The 16,769-nt window shown below is 40.9% G+C and overlaps 1 long non-coding RNA gene across 1 annotated transcript in view; it reads right to left on the bottom strand.

Annotated features, from left to right (window-relative positions):
- LOC121470283 (uncharacterized) overlaps window positions 1-16,769 on the bottom strand; it is a 301,619-nt gene that overhangs the window by 49,010 nt on the left and 235,840 nt on the right. The window contains exon 2 of the long non-coding RNA XR_005981040.2: window positions 3,451-3,631. This is a non-coding gene — a long non-coding RNA (uncharacterized lncRNA). The remainder of the gene's footprint in view (window positions 1-3,450; window positions 3,632-16,769) is intronic.

Here is a 16,769-nt window from a genome sequence, read left to right on the forward strand (position 1 = left end):
TTTCCTCTCTTTACTGTCAGCTTTTATCTTCCCTGCTCCGTGGGATTGGCTGCCTCTGCACTGCAGTCAGGGTCCCTCACCTTTTACCTCAGCAATTGCAAGGTAAGATTTTATTGTATCCCTGTCACTGCTGTGGTCCTGGAGACAGTTCTGTACCTTCCCTCACTTACCTGTATGCCTCCTGTGACACTGATCTGAAAGATTGTTTCTTCTCCTCTGAACATCCCCTTCCCTGCTTTTGACTGTGCCTGACACATCTGTCCTTGGCCTTGAACCCACCCCAGGCATTGACCAGCTCACTGCAGGGTTGCCTGAACTGCATCTGGGGCCTCCCTACCAGCCTTGTGGCAACTTAATTTTAGGTGTTTTTGAAGGAAGAGGTGATTTTCCACAGCTCAGATAGCTTTTATCAGAATATTTTTAATATTAAACAATGATGCCATTCAATGAGTTAAAACTACCACCCTCTAGAGACTATTCAAAATTCAGTAACCTTGGCAACAAAATAAAAAGCAATTCTGATTTAGTTGTTTCAAATGGGGAACATACACCCTTACATATGTGAACATATTGTTAACAGATTGGTTTATGTTGTTCCTATTTTCCTAATTGTATGGCTTCCTTAAACATTCCAGTATTGGAAAATACCACATTTTATTAATCTAAAATTTGTCCTACATCACAGAACATCACCTGATCAGGGAAAAAAACCAAACACATCTCTCTGGAACAGAGTCAGAAAATGGTGCAGGTGCCTACAGATGTTCTTGTCAGCTGGCTATAAACAGAAAACAGCAGTATGCACTCAGGTGATTTTTCAAGGCAAACTGAGTAGTCACTCATTATTATTTTCATATCTTATCTTTTGGAGCATCTCTAAACTTGCTCTATCCCCTACAGAGGTATGCATTTCAGAGTAGGAATTAAAAAAGGAACATTTCCTTCAAATCTGAAACTTCATGTAGCTCCAGAAGATGAGCTGAGAGGCAGGCTGGTGAGCGTGGACAGTGCTGCCAAACCTGGAAAAATCTGGGACAATGGGAAAAGGTTGATTGGCTCTGTGCCCCAGCACCCCCCAGGTCCCTGGTGCTCTGCACCTCCACAGGGATTCACAACTTAATTTGGCTGCCTGAGATTTTCTTTTTGCAAATTATTCCAAAATCATACCCTCATTCACTTAGAAGGCTTGAGGCAATAAGCTCAGGCCATCTAACAGCAAACTGCTAAAAGTGCTGTATGTTTTCTTTTTTTAAGTTTGTGAAATAATTTGTTTCCCCAAGCTAGTGATAATATGGATTTGGAGCACAGCTTTCCCAGATTTATTTAATAAAGGGTTACCATTTTTCTTCTAGCAGAAACAATCAGAGAAAAGAAAGCTATTCTCCTCCACACAATGGAAAGCAGGATTATAGAATAAATGCAAGGGAGATAAGAAAGGTGAATCAATTTAAATGACCTTTACTCAAGCTTCATTGAAACAAATGAATAAGAGGATTTATCTACCAGAAAATAAAGCGGAAATAAGAAAATAATGGCTAAACAGCAAACCAAAGGAAAAATTCTAATTATATTGAAAGAGATTTGCCAGGGTTTCTTAGTTTAAAATTAAAAACAGCTTAGAGTATGTTAAAACATGTATAGATTAAAGCTGAGCAAACATAATAAACCCACTTGGACAGCTAAGCTAGGAGTAGGATAGAATGCAGTGCTTGCAGCTGAGAAAGGGCTTTGCCTATTTGCACCATTAACTTTCTAAAATTTTGTCCTCCTACCTTATGGATCAGCTGTTTTAGAGATTAATTGGCTTGCTAATACCATAAAATCTTATTTTTTTATTTCTCACATGGGACAGGAGCCTAAATAGTCCATTGCTAAGCTAGGCAAAAGAAGCACATAAATGGAATTTTAATAGTTCCACAAGCAATAGCTGTGGGGCTGAAGGTCCCGAGTGTTGGCTAAGCCCTATCCTGGTGCACAGGGTCCTCAGCCTGACATTGGCCTGGCTGTGCCGAGCAGAGCCATCACTGGGGTAGTGCCAAGTGTGCAAATCCCTGCTCTGCAGAGCTGCTGGGTGCCAGCCAGCACCCATACCCAAGCAGCTCCCTCCCAGAGACTCCGCTGCCCACAGCCAGCTCAGCAGGGCTGCTGAGCACCCTGAACAGCATCTGCCTTCCAGTGCTGGGCAGAGCCTTATGTGGGTTGCTTCTTCCCCATAAATATTTTTTTAATATTTGTAAAAAAAGACCCAAAATAAACAAACTGCACATGCAGTTTTTCTGGGAAAGAAAAAAAAGCCTTTTTTTTTTTTTGTTTGTTTGCTTAGCTTAAATCTTAAATCTTTGCCTCCTTTTGATATGACAATCAACCAACTAAGACCATTAATTACATGGTGATAAATTTCTTTCAGTGCACAGATACCAGGGTAATAGGTTTAAGCAAAGTCATGGAATTTGGCAGCTTTCCTTTCCTAGCAAGATTATGTCAGTGCTCCTAAATCCATTGATCCAGTGAGACAGTAATTAGTTAATTTAATGAGAATCAAAGGATTTTAGCCTGCAGAATTTACAGTAATAACAAGACAGGTTATTTTTGGAAGCTATTTCCAATAAAAACGCCTCAATCAGCCAGCAAGAATATTGCCTCTTGATTAAAAACATGGAGCATTGTTTATCGCTATCACCACAGGGTTAGGCTAGTGCTGGAAAAGATCCTGTGCTTACACTGGTTTTGGCTACTGTTAGAGTGCCTGTTTTGTTTTAAGAACAGTACTGTGAATCACCTTTGTGAACATCTTCTTAGGGTGCAGCCATGTGCATGGCTGGTTCTGCTTGTTCTCGTTAATTATTTTCGAGGAGATTTCTGCTGGTGCCTGATTGCTGTGCCTGCCAGGGGCAATACAGTGGGCAGGGAAAACAAGGCTCAACTGCAAAAGGCAGATTTGCTTGGCAGTGAGATATGCCCAAGAAATGCTGGTTTCAGCTGAGGGGCTCCACACAAGCATAACATGCAGGAAAACTGTGTTGAGCTTGCACGGGCCTGGAGACTGCCTTTGCCATATCTCTAAAGAATGATTAATTGTTCTGAAGAGACATCCTAAGCTTGGCATTTAATTTAACTCTGCAGAGACACAGCACTTCTGCTGTTAGCACAAACAAGCAAAGAAAGCAAAACCATTTTGCAAAAGAACAAACCAAATAAAGCCAACCAGGAGCCAACTAAAGGAAAAATGCAGTCCATGAGCCTCTGGTCACTCACACAGCCTGTGCTAAGCAGGCCAGGCATAAAAGCATCAGAGGCAGACAGACTGCTGGACATCCCCCACATCCCCCCATTTTGGCTGTGCAAGGGACATCTGGGAAGAAAAGATTCTGTGGAGAAGTGTCTCCTGCAACTGCAAGAAGTCAGGCTTAAGGTAGTGTCCACAAAATGTGAATTATTGGCAATGCCTACCTTTGCTTTTGTAGACCATGCTTGCAGCACGTGAGCTGTGAACAAAGGGGGGAATATTGCTCCATCTCTGGAATTGGCTCTAATTCTGGCTTTCACCAAAAACTTCATGGCTCCTTCCATGGGTGATTTTGTGTAATCTCCAGCATCCCTATTGCAAACAGCCAGAACACTTCAGACAGCTCTAAGGGAGAAAGGAGAAGATGAGAAATATTTTGTGGCAAAACTTTCCTTGCAATATAAATATTTAGAGGGGTATGAGCTCCTGAGGTGTTTATTTAAAAGCATCTTCAATTTACAGGCAGCTCCAAAATCTCTGCATAATATCCCCTTTGTGGAATTAGTCAGTGTACCCATAAATATAACAACTTTTTCTCTTGTATTTCTCTTTGCTTACACAAAATAGACATCTGAGTATAAAAATATTGTGATTAAATTGGGGAATTAGTTGGCTAAGTACTTAAATGATTCCCCTACCAGAAAAATAAGAACTATTTAACTAAAAGAGTCAATGTCTTCTCTGAGGATGCTTTAAAAGATTATTTAAATCTTATAAATATTTAAAGATCTGCAGAGAAGTTAATGGATTTTTAAAGAAAAACAAAACAACAATGAGCAACAGCATCTTATCTTCTACTAAACCAATCGAAGAGTAAATCCTGTGTTGGGACTGTATTTTGAAAATTACCTTAGTTGAACTAGATGGTATTTTTATTGAGATGCAGTCAGGATTTTGCTGAAAATAACACAGATGTTTTTGAGCTTAAACAGGTAAATCTCCTGCTACAGGAACATCACATGGCCTTCAAGGACCAAAGGGAGGATGCAGGTGTCCCATCCTTCCCTTGCTTTGCTGTAAATAGCTGGCCCTGTCCGGTGTCTGATTCCCACACTCATTTTACATGCCTGAAGACCAGACCCTCATGGTTTAAAAGAGTAGCCATCATATTACTGAGGGGGTTAAAAAAGCAACTAAATCTGATTAACTTTGTAAACAAAACTACTCAGTGCAATCACTTGTTTCTCCGGGGTGGTAGTGACTGGGTGTGTTGGATATATAAAAGTTTGTTTTGACACGGTTCCTTGGGCATTTGAAGGTAAGCACATATTCAAGCCTGTGGAGTGGTGATTGGTTAGATGGGGCCTCTCATGGTGTATCTTGGTCACTTGTGAGGAAAGCTCCCCAATTCTACAAAATCTCAGCTCTGACAGAAGGAAAATAAATCCAAACATTTTTATCATTCAAAACCTTCTATTTCATTACCACCCTCTGTGCTAAACAAACATTTTCCACTTGGTACTTAAGCTTGATCATGAAGACAAAACCATCATTTGCACATATTTTAAGACAGAATATGGTCTGATTTCATTTACTTCACCACAAAGCTGGTGGGCACCATGTCTAAGTGAGAGGAGAACAAAGGCCTTGTTACCATCATCCTTGAATCTGTAGAAAGTTTGAAGTGATGTGAATAATGGGCGAGGGAGGGGAGTTTGTGGTTGTTTTTTTTTTTTTTTCAATGCTCTGCTTTTTTCTCACTGAGCACATTGACAAATGTTCAGATGAACCCTCAGCTGAAGGAGATTCTGCAGAAATACTGGCCCCCTAGCAACACTGTTACTATGCATGAGGAGTACATAAAACCTTATTCCCCTAAAAGACCGTGTTTGAGGAGGAAATAAAATTTTATTTTCTTTTAAAATAAAGATAAGGTGCTTGCAAATGTTTCACATACCTCTAAATATACTGTAAACACAATCTGAATAGAGGCAGGATTCATAATATAAACACAGAATGACGACCGTGGCACAGAAGCAGATAACTAGAGGAGCCAGAGATACAGATCTTTTCTGTGAAAGGCATGTTTCCACCACTATGAATTGGGAGAAACAGAGCATTTGATTTTGAGCCCAGAGAAACAGAAGTAAAGAGGACAATAGCATCCACAAAGGGGAGCTGCTGTAATAAGGGAGGACACGAGAATGGGGAAGGCTTTTGGCAGCCTAGTTATTACCCAGGAGTGACCTGGGCCTGCATAGAGAGGTGTGCCACAAAAGGCACTTCTGCAAGAAAGCAAAGGGAATAGGAGAGGAAAATTAATCTTTTCACTGGCCAGATGAAGGATGCACTCAGAACAATGTGCCTCCAGGAATAAATTCTCTTTCTCTTCTCTCAGCAGCTTACTCAGGAACCACAGAGCACTAATGATTGCAGTGAGTTAATGAATACATGCTTATGAAGCATCCAGCAATTTTTTTAAACTATGATTTATCCTCCAAACTCCGCTAAGGAAGAATCCTGTCACTATACATCTCTAAGCAAATTTTTTGAACTCATTGTTTTAGTGACTGTATATTTTCTTTTCATTGACCAAAGCTTTTGTTGAGTTGGTGGCCAGTGCAGTACAGGTCTCAGCATGCTTGTGAGAACAGCTCTGCTGAGATGCATAGGTTTGTATCCCTATACATTTGGTCACCAGAAACATGTGTGCCGCTTCCAGCAGCACACATGCACAGAAAAAGCAGCCTGAGCTGCAGAGAACTTAACTGAGGGTACTTCATGCTGATATCCTGGGAAGAAAAACCCAAGCTCTGTTGTCCTTCATCACTGTGAAACTGGCAGGGCTCTGGCACTGACCAGCTGTAGTGCACAGTGAGTAATTTTGATATTCAGAAATGGCTATTTTGCCCCCATATTTCCCATGGAAGAAGAGGTCTGAGTCCCAAATAGCTGTACTGTAGAACCCCAGCACTGCTGCCATCACCACTTGACAGGGACATGTGCCCAACAGGCTCACCAGCTTCAGCCACATTCTGGCAGAAGGAACAGGAACAAGCCTTAGGAAAAATGTGGGCTTTTTTTTTTCCTGTCTAAAAATCACCTTTTCCAGCGGCAGGCTTTGTAGCTTGTTTTACTTTTCCAGCTGAGCAGACCCAGTGCAGAGGCAGCCTAAGGTAGTGCTTTTCATTTTGTACACCCACATTCACAAGTCTCTCTCATTGTTCGTGCTTTCGACAGAAGTTACCAATTATGCTGCTTGTCGTACATGGCAACTGTTTACAAGAAAATTACGTTGTTTATATATTTTTCCTACAGTTAACAAATTATCTTAAATGTCAAGTTGCTTGATACAGAAATAAGCGGGCCTACAGTATGCTTTAAAGCACTACAATTGTTGGTAAATTGCACTCAGCACAGAATTATAGACATCACTGGGAAAGAAAATGCTTTCCCAAGGGATTCATCTGACATCATAAACTATGAAAATGAAGGCTTAACCATTTACAAATGTCAGCAGAACAAAACCACCCCATCTTTTGAGCACAATTAGTCACGTGCAGTTAACTGTTTAACACTTGCACTGTGTTGCTATTGATCTCTGATTGCTTTCATGAAATCAATTTGATAGCTGTTCATTTATCATTAGTTGTGCTGTGAGCTTCAGACGGGATTGAGAGCATGAAGGAGGTTGGCTCACAGACTGGACCCAGCAGTTTTTGACATAATGAGTAAAAGTGAGCCACCTCTCTCATTCTGCACGTATGAACCATCCATACAATCATGCTTGTCCTCACCAGTGTCTTCTATGTCACAGTGGCAGTAGTTTTTAGCAGCTAGGGTCATTAGGCACTGAAAAAAGCAGCATTTTCTGGTTTCATACAGAGGTGTTGCCAGTCAGGGGCTGTGGCTGGCTTGCAGGAGCAGTTCAGAGCAGCAATGAGCCAGCACTCGCTCCTCTGCTCAGCCTCTGCTGCGTGGTAGGACCATCAGCACAGCAAGTCCATCTCTCTCAGCTCTACAGGCAGGTTGGTGAATCCCAACAGCAGACAGCACTCACCACCCTAGGAAGTTTGTGATGGTACAGTTGTTTCACTGACCAGTGCCTTTTCTCCTCAAGGCTGATTCCATGTTGGGAAGATGTTGTGACCCACCTGGAAACCTGCCTTACTACGGCTGCATGTACGGTTGCCACTTCCCCCCACTCTCCTAAGAGTCTGCCATAAAAAATCCAGCTCTGGTGGGCAAAAGTGTCTCATTTCAATGCCCTTGTTTTCCTCCTGGAGTCCCCTTTGCATAATATGAGAAGAGAGAGTCTCCTGCTTCCATGCCTGGCACTTTCTAACACTGCACGGCTATATTGCAGCAGATGGAGAGTATGGCCTCTTCCATAAAGTAACAACTTGCTGCTATTTGGTATTCTGATATAAATCCTTGTTTTTTCCAGAGTTACAATGGCAAATCATAAATATTTGCTCTGGTCTTAATAATGAGTATCATTCTAATGTTTCAGAAGAGCCTCAGTGCTCTTGCTTGTATTCACCCCATTTCAAAGGAGGAGCAAATGGGATAGACAATTCACACAAAATTACACTGACAAACCATAATCCATCCCTGTTCCACACTTTAGTGGTGTCTTTCTGTGCCTTTCCAGCAGCAGATCATCAACCACTGCAGAAGGAGATTTACCATTCATTATGATGGTAATGTAGTATGATTTGCACTTCATACATATTACATATTTCAGATGGATAATAAGGGGAACAATGTAAATACCCCAAAAAAATGCGTAATAGGTTATAATACCTAGACAGGGATTCCAGAAAGAGAAAGAAAAATATAGTTGTTGAGAAATATTTTGGGCAAATCTGAACCAAACAATCTTAACAAAACTGACTGCAGAAAGAAGAAATAGAACAGCCCCAAGAAGCATGACATTTCCAAGTACTTCCTTTCAAGTAACTTGTGATTTAGAAGATGAGCATTCTATGCAGACTGGCATTAGAAATGAGATTAAACTGGAAGGAGAGAAAATGTTCAAAATGAGAGAAAGATGAAAGAGATGCATGCATTAAAAAAGTTAACTGTCACTCAAGAGACAGTGACAGGACTATGAGAGGTAAGTAGAAGGATTCTTTTCCCCAACGACAGAACCACTTCAAGAACGTTTCACTATTTCTATTTACATTCATGTGTATTTGATCACTACAGACTATGAAAAATGACAGTAGCAATGTTCTTCAGGTACAAGGACAGTCAGTGTTTATGAAGGAAGATTGGGCTCCAGCATCCCAAAGTTCACAAATAGCTGATGACAATTGGATTGTCCCAGTCATGCCCCTGCACTCCATGTGTGCCTTTTCTACAAAGTGAAGTTTGTCTTTGCTATAGCTTCTTTTCTCTGAGCGTTTTATATGGGATACCAGCTCATAGATCACATTTCATTATCTTTTATGGTAATGCTTTGGCCATATATCATATTCTCTAATAATCTTAGCTTTGCCCAGCCCAGCAGAGTATCATAATGTTACCTTTCAGAACACTGCTTTCAGCAGTAGATACACAAGGCTGCATCTTTCACGTGGGTTTTTTTGCAGTTTATCAAAATGAAACATGACATCTACTGTAAATGATATTCCCATTTAGTGCTTAATGATACATCTGCTTCCTCTCATCCACAAATTCTGATGGCTTGCTAAACAGATATTTTGTTTAGTGACAGCCCTGTATGCCAAACTGAGGTTCCTTATCTTCAGCCTATCAGCGATGGAAGCTGATGCAATCATGAGCTGGGACTATGAGCTAAAAACCTCAGATATTACAACAACAACAACAACAACAACAAAACCCCCAAACAAACAAACAAAAACAAAAAACCAAACCAAACCAAAACAAAAAAACCCCACTTGCAAATACTGGATTTAACACCATGCTGACTTTCAGCAAAAAAAAGATTAGCTTTAAAATTTGAGGTGCCATCAAGGACTGCTATTGTTTTCCAGTCTAAGGGTAAAAAATCAAAATGGTGCTCTGCCAACAATAACTTGACCAAGAAGCAACTATCATTGAGAGAGAGAACATAATAATATCTTCCCATTTGTTCCTGGTGTACTTGAATAGTAATGTGGACACATCCAGAATTTCATGGGATTTGGGGGCAATAGGGCATAGAAAAACCAGCTGCTGCAGCTCCAGTCTGTGCCCTGTTCCACAGCCTCTGGGCTGGTACCACTCCCTGCTGTCCAGTGGGCAGCAGGGCTCAGCATCCAACATCTAGGCAGTCAGTTGCCAAGGATTTTTGACAGGCAGAACATGCAACTTACAGTAGACCTACAGCAAGGTGTAACTTTTGCAAGTTAAGCTAAAACCGGCTAAGTACAGTTTATTAATGTCTGTCTAAGTTAACTCTATATTTCTTTTTGTTTTTCTATTAGACTCTAGAATTTTTCAAAGACATTTTCTGAACTTTGGTAGAATCAGTGGATGTCTCAGTGGTGTAAATTAGCTCTTACCTCCACTGAGACAATAACCTGAAGAAGTTAAATATCCATGGTTTTGTTGTCAGGCATACTCAGTAAAAAAAAAAAAAAAAAAAAAAAAAAAAAAAAAAACCAAAAAAAACCCCAACATTTATTTTGTGATTGTTATCCTGACTTTACATCCATAAAAAAGAAAAGACCTCCACTTTCATCACTGGCTTTTGGCTAGGGAAGTGGGCATGGCCTTCTTTCTCCATTCCACTGACTCATCCTAGGGAGCATATGGCTCTCTGGCCATCACTCACACACCTCTCTGACAGCGCTTTAAGCTGTTACAGGCTGACCATCATCCCAAGCATCCCAGGGACACGGCCTTTTCAAAATAAAGTTGACTTCTGGATGACACTCCAAATGTTAAGATATCTGAGGTATTACTGGAAGAAGGCAGAAAGTTTATTTAATGCGAGCCTTTCACCTGAATTTCTAACCACTGCCATACTGATGTCGGGTTAAAGGAAGGAAACAAATAATTATTTTTTAGCTTAACTGTCACTCAGTACATTTCCTCCTTAGAAAGCTGATAGCTCCAGAGTCACACCCTTAGAATCATGTTTTGGCCCCTGCTCCAATGAAGAAAGTACAAATCCATTATTGTGACATATTTTTTTGATATTTAAAGATAAATTAATGGGTTTTTAAAATATTATATATTATAGTTTAAATAAATAAATTTATTTAAATATTATTTTAAATATCTTCTAAGTGAAAACTTTATGGCCCCTTCAGAAGACTGTTGCAGCACACGCCACAGCTGACAGCCATGATACGCAGAGTATAACCACAATTTCAGAAAGCTTCAACCCATACAGGGTAACACCTTACCACTTCAGAGGGCTTCAAGCTCTGCTCTTGTTCTTCAGCCCAACCTTTTATACCCTTATCATACATGCAGTGCCCCTGTGTGCCCTCTGTGCCCTTTGGTGGCTGCCCAGTGCCCCTGGGCACTCCATGGCTCATTGCTGTCAGTGCTGCTCACCTGCTTCTCACAGCTGTGCCCACTGGGGATGAGGCTGGGCTGCAGCCCCATCCCAATCCCCACACGCCGTGTGCCACAGCCCGGCCCCATCCCAATCCCCACACGCCGTGTGCCACAGCCCGGCCCCATCCCAATCCCCACACGCCGTGTGCCACAGCACGGCCCCATCCCAATAACCACACACTGTGTGCCTACACAAGACCATATCTACACCCTCACCCAAAATCTCCAGCTCTGCTAAGTTCTCTTTCTGCCAGAATGATCTCTTCCTTCCTGACACCCCAGGGAGGCCAGGAATGAGGCAGTTGTGATGAGTGCAGCCATTTCTACACATCCCATCCTAGACTGGGGACTGAAAGCTGGATTTTCTCTCCTGTCCCACCCAGGCCACTAAAATGATGCTCATTACCCTGTGCTGTGGCTGCCTTTGTCTCCACAGTGGCACTGGTGCTTTAGCTGCCACCTGAATGCCATCCCTCAGCCCTCTGCCATCACTCCAGCCCCATTGCTGTGTGCCAGGGTACAGGGATGCTGCTTGGAGCTAAATCACCCTATTAACACTGCCTTCATTTTCCATTTCCTGTTCTCCAAACTGGTTTTACTTGTCTCTGTCCAGTTCAGCTGTCAAATGAAGAAAAAGTAATAAACATCCATTACCCCAGATGTCCCATGTAACTCTAGTTCTTTGCTCCATTCTCAGACCCATCCTGAAAGTCTCTGTAGTTATTAGTGGAAATTCCCTTCACATATATTACACAATATTAGTGTATATATATATATCTTTCACAATATTAGTGGAAATTCACTTCAAAAATCTCCAACTCAGCAGCAGAAGTTACATTAAAAAGAGTTTGTCCGTGTAAAGCTCTTGATGAAAGGAAAATATGACACCTAAATTGCCTTCTCTTATCTGTGTTCCTCCTTGACCTGGCACAGACTTCATGAGGTGAATGGAAGGGCTCCCATTGATCTCAGTGGGCTGGGGATCCAGTTCTTGATGTCAATGCTTTGAGGAACAAGAGAGCAAAGAGCACCTTTGTACTGCCTCCATCTAGGTAATTTTAATTGTGGCATTGGAGCAAAACAGCACCTGTACCTGAAGGACAGAAAAGGGAATGTTAAAAAGGGGCTGAGAAGTGCTGCAAGACAGGAGGAACTGCCTGTCAGTGAAAATAATGAGGAGACTAGGAGGTGTGTTTGGTGTGTTTTAGAGAATGTTTAAAGAGCTGCTGCCTCTTCTCTGTGTAAGTGCAGTGTTGATTTTACTTACTGTGTCCAGTGGATGTGTGTGTCCTTCCTCACTGAGGTGGAGATATCTGCTCCTCTCCAGCTCTCCTCCTCACTGGCCAGAGCAGGGCTAACCACCATCCATCTGCCAGACACACCTTTCCTCCTCTGAAACACCTCTCCTGCCTTCTCTGTGCTGAGAGGTTCCCTAGGGGTGCAGGGCAGTGTCCCCCTTTCAGCCTCCTACAGGAATTGTCCCTATATAAGTAATCTGCAGGACCAGTCTGAACATGCTGCATATCCCTGATGCTATAGGAGTACATTCCCAGAGTACAGGGAACTGCAGCTAATGCAATTTTCTCCCAGGACAGGGGATCAGTCTATCCTCCTGCTTGATCCTTAATGCAACCTCTATATTTTCCTGCTTGCAAGCTAGTTCCATTTTCCGAAGATTAAATTCTCTGTACATTAATGACAAAGGAAATCAGTTTTCCTGCAAGATGTTTCTTTAAGATTTCCCTCAGCTGAAAACAAATGTAAGCTTTGAGAAGCTGTCTTCTAGCAGGAATGCCTGAGACTTGGAAATGCTCATACTCTTCCTGGCATTACAGGTCACTGCCCTTCTCAGCACTTGCCAGAGCTGAATCACTAAATAGCTTGTTATTTCTGTTTGGAAACCTGTCTGTGTATGCACACGCTAGTAACCCTGGTGTAGCAAGGAAAGATTAAACATTCAAGCAATTTAGCTTAGTTCCAGTTCATTTTCAATTAATAGGAGAAAATCCCCTCAGATATAATAGGCTATTTCTGGTTGGAGGTTAGTTTGTTTGTCTGACTAAAGTAAGTATTTGGGCTTACAAGTTAAACTCACTAATGTTGTTACAAATGTAGTTTATTAAATAAAAGACATTCAGAAGAAAGCACAGAAAACTAAAACACTGATTTCAAAGGTATTCCCCTTTTTCAGGAGGTTTTAAACTAGTAAATACCCCTAAATCAAATCAATACAAATGGTTTCAGGGAATAAATTCCAGTGTTATTGTACAAGGTTTTATTTCCTAACCTCTAACCATTCTAAATGTTCACTTGCTGTACTTAGAATGTAAAACCTGCTCTGGACCAATTTAGCAAAGTTAGCTGTCTTTTCTGATACCATTCTTTGCTGTCTTACCCATGCTAAGCTGGGAAAGTTTATCCAAATGTTCATTTTCCCTAACATATTAGGCAAGATGTTGTTTTCTGAAGACATCTTCCTGACTTTATAGTCCAGACCCTATGAATCCAGGGAAATAAGGATGTTGGCTGACCAACATTTTCCATTGAAGTTTAATATTATATCATCTAACAAGAGCTAAAATTAGTCTATTCACAAATTGATGTTAATTTTTTAGGGAAGGCAAAAATTCCTCTCCATGTGGCAAACAAAGTCCAGCAGTTTCCACAGGCAGAAGATCAGAAAGTGTAAGGGTGGAGAGGAGAGCAGATGACATCAGGATTTTTGAGTAAAATCTCATATAAATACCTGAACTGGAAAACACACATATCTCTGTTTAACTGGTTTTTCTATTAAGGAATCCTTTCCAAATTACCTTTCCCCAAAGCCAAAAGAACTTCCTGCTTCACCCATTCCCAAGCTGCTAACTTTTACGCTTTTATGTGTTTCTTGTCTTTTTCCCTGTCTTTGAAAATGTATAAAATCATCCTTTATTTTTTTTCCCATGGAATCATAATGCCTTCTGTAAAAGACAAAAGCCATTGATGGACACATATCAGTGAGCTGCACTTAGAAAGGTGCAGTGAAAGAAAGAGGATAAGGAAAAAGCCTGAAAAATGCAGAAAGTCCCAGAGCACTTAAAAGCTGTCTGAATACACTTTTGATTTACACATCTGGCAAGAACTGTGCTAAGAAGTAATGAGAAAGTTACAGAAGTATGAGGAACCAGCAGTGCAGAGGATATTTTGCATCTGTGAGAAACACAGGAAAAAATCCCACCATTCTTATTCAAGTTGTTTTGATAGAATTAAAAATAAATACTTTTACAAAATAAGAAAACATCATAGCCACCCTTCCTCCAGCACCTTTCCTCCTTTCTCTCATTGACCAAGCACTTCCTCTTGCCTGGTGGTGGAAGGAAACACTGTGTATCCAGCTCCTCAGACACAGTATGCTCCAGTTCCAGGGCAACCTGGGCTTGGGAAATCAGTTGAAATGAGAATGATAAACATTTAAGATCGCTAGGGTGTCAATGATCCTCTTAAAGACCAAAGACACCACAGTTACAGTAATCTTTACACAAGACTGAGGACTGCAGCTCCTCCCCTGAGCACACACATGGGAAACCTCGCAGGGGGCTGAGTGCCCCTCACAAGCCAAGGTGACACAAGAGAGCTGTAGCAGAGAGAAATGCTGGACAGCCCTGCTTCTGGGGTGAGAGGGAGCATGGCCATTATGAGAAATGGGCACATCTTGTTATCTGGGAGGTATTTTAGTCCCTTTTTTGTTCTTTATTTCTGACTCGCCTGTACATTATTTTGGCATCATTGTACTTTGCAAAATGGAAGGATGAGGAGACCGGAAAATAACCACACTGAGACATGGCTGGTTGCACCTAGGCACAAAACCATTTTGTGGAGACAGAAAGGTGCTTCTTTGGGGTGGGGTTTCCTATACAAAGCTGCCTTGGTGCCCTGAGACCTAGCCTCTCCTATCACCTCCCCATGCCTGGCCATTTCTCAGACTCTAATAAGGAAATGTTGTTAAGGCTCGGATGTGGAGTTGGCAGCCATAAGTCCCAGTCATGCTCTGCCTGCCAGAAAGCACCAGAAACCCAAACATACTGAGATTTAAAGGGTTTCCAGTGACAGAAGTTTGATTTTTCTTTCCTTTAGCAAATCTATTTAATCTTTCTTAGTTCTAGATAGATAAAAACCAGTTAGAATCACACACTTCTGGATTTGCACCTGAGTCAGAAATGCTGCTCTAGTTTTCTAATTTTATCCACTTGTCCTGCATAGCTTGTTTATCTTCTGTATTCTTCCAGCCCACTTTTGTTTGCTTCGTGATTTGTCTCTCAGCACACTGCTATTCCACCTTCCTAAAAATAAAAACTCTTAATTTTCCTACACAGTGCTCTGCCACCCACAACTGCAATTTATAAAGAACTGTCACCACATGCAAGTGCCAATCTTGCTCAGTGAACAAGTGCTGCTCAATGGTGCTATACATCCTGCTGAAACTTCAGATTCTGCACTAGGTCTGACAGATCCAAACTAGGGTAAGAACATTTTGAAGTCAAAATTGGATGGATTGGATTGGAATCTCCCTCTGGCAGAGTCGAGATGTCCCATGGACTGGTTTTTCTGTCTGCTGTCCAACCTTTATAGAATTCATGTCTGTTTTGCATCTGCAGAAACAGATAACAGGGTGCCATAAATAATTTACCTCCTCCCCACAAAATGGCCTCTTTCTAGAAATTTGTGCAAACAAGAGACATTTATCAGGGAAGCATCTGATATATGTTTTCCTCCTTATTCTGCTTGTTCAGAACCTGCCTCCTCCCTCCCAAGCAAAACCAAAAGAATCAGTGACGTACTTTGTCCAACAGGAAATTTCTATTATTTACTTCAAAGAGCATCAAACATGAATCTGGAGCCTGAATACTAAGGTGGCCCATTCTTGATGGAAACACTTCACTTGAACAATTCTTTTACACAGTTATACTAACAGAATTAGCCAAAGCTTACACTCCCTCCTCTCCCTTTCAATGCCCAGATGTAGAATCACAATTTATGTCTTTTTGAAGACCACTTAGTCTTCAAAACACAGAATTATATGGGTAGTTAATAAATTATGCTAATGCTGAAACCACTTTTTTTGCTTTAATTACTGACTGAATAAAGACAAATTTGTAGAAATTGTTCTCTGCAAAATAGTCAATTGCATTTAAGAACATTTATCACTATGTACAGATCACAGAAATTCTGGTTAAAATTATGGTGTCATACTGCTTTTGTCTGTATCTCTAATATAAGTTAAGGTTTGCATAGTAAGTTATTTTAAGCAGTGAGCAGACTTAAATAGAAGTCAAAACTGATGCAGTTTGTCTTTCCTAATCAAAAAAAACTCACAGAAAATCCAATGACAATCACCACTGCAAAATTCCAGCACTATGTTTATGAATGGAAACCAAATGACTTCTCAGAAAAGAAGATGGGCATCTCAGTGGAACAATTTTAATCTGAAAAGTTGCAAATTGTGTGACTGAGTGATTTGACTTCAAAGCAAAATTAATGCAGTGAGGACGTCTGGGAACAGGTGGGTAATGCTCAGCCCAGAGCTCAACTGGGACTGAAGCAGTTTTTCCCTCAGAGATTCATTTGAAAAAAGCACAAACCACCCCAAATCTGAGAAAGAAATCTTAATTTTTCATTTGTAAGAGGATTATCTACAATTTTCTGTTTGCTTTTCTCACTTTAACCTTCCTACAGAATTTCCATCCTTTGACCTCCATTAGATTTTGCACATGGATTTTTGTCTATTATAAATTAAAAATATTGAAATTCATGATGAGTTTTAGGGGAAGAAACTTGAGGCTTCCTTCTACAAAGTAAAAAGTTTGAGATGGAAAATGTTTTTGTGACTCAACCAGAGCTCTTTTGTATGTGAAGAATTTGAATCTGATGTTACTCTCGTGCTGGAAAAAATGTAAAGTCTTTGAAGTCACTCCATCAAAGTCAAAAACTACACAGTAATAAAGAAAAAAATGAGCTGTTTATGTAGTCTTTTTTGTTTGTTTCTTGC

Source organism: Taeniopygia guttata, chromosome 7 (assembly GCF_048771995.1).
Source record: "Taeniopygia guttata chromosome 7, bTaeGut7.mat, whole genome shotgun sequence".
Taxonomy (NCBI): domain Eukaryota; kingdom Metazoa; phylum Chordata; class Aves; order Passeriformes; family Estrildidae; genus Taeniopygia; species Taeniopygia guttata.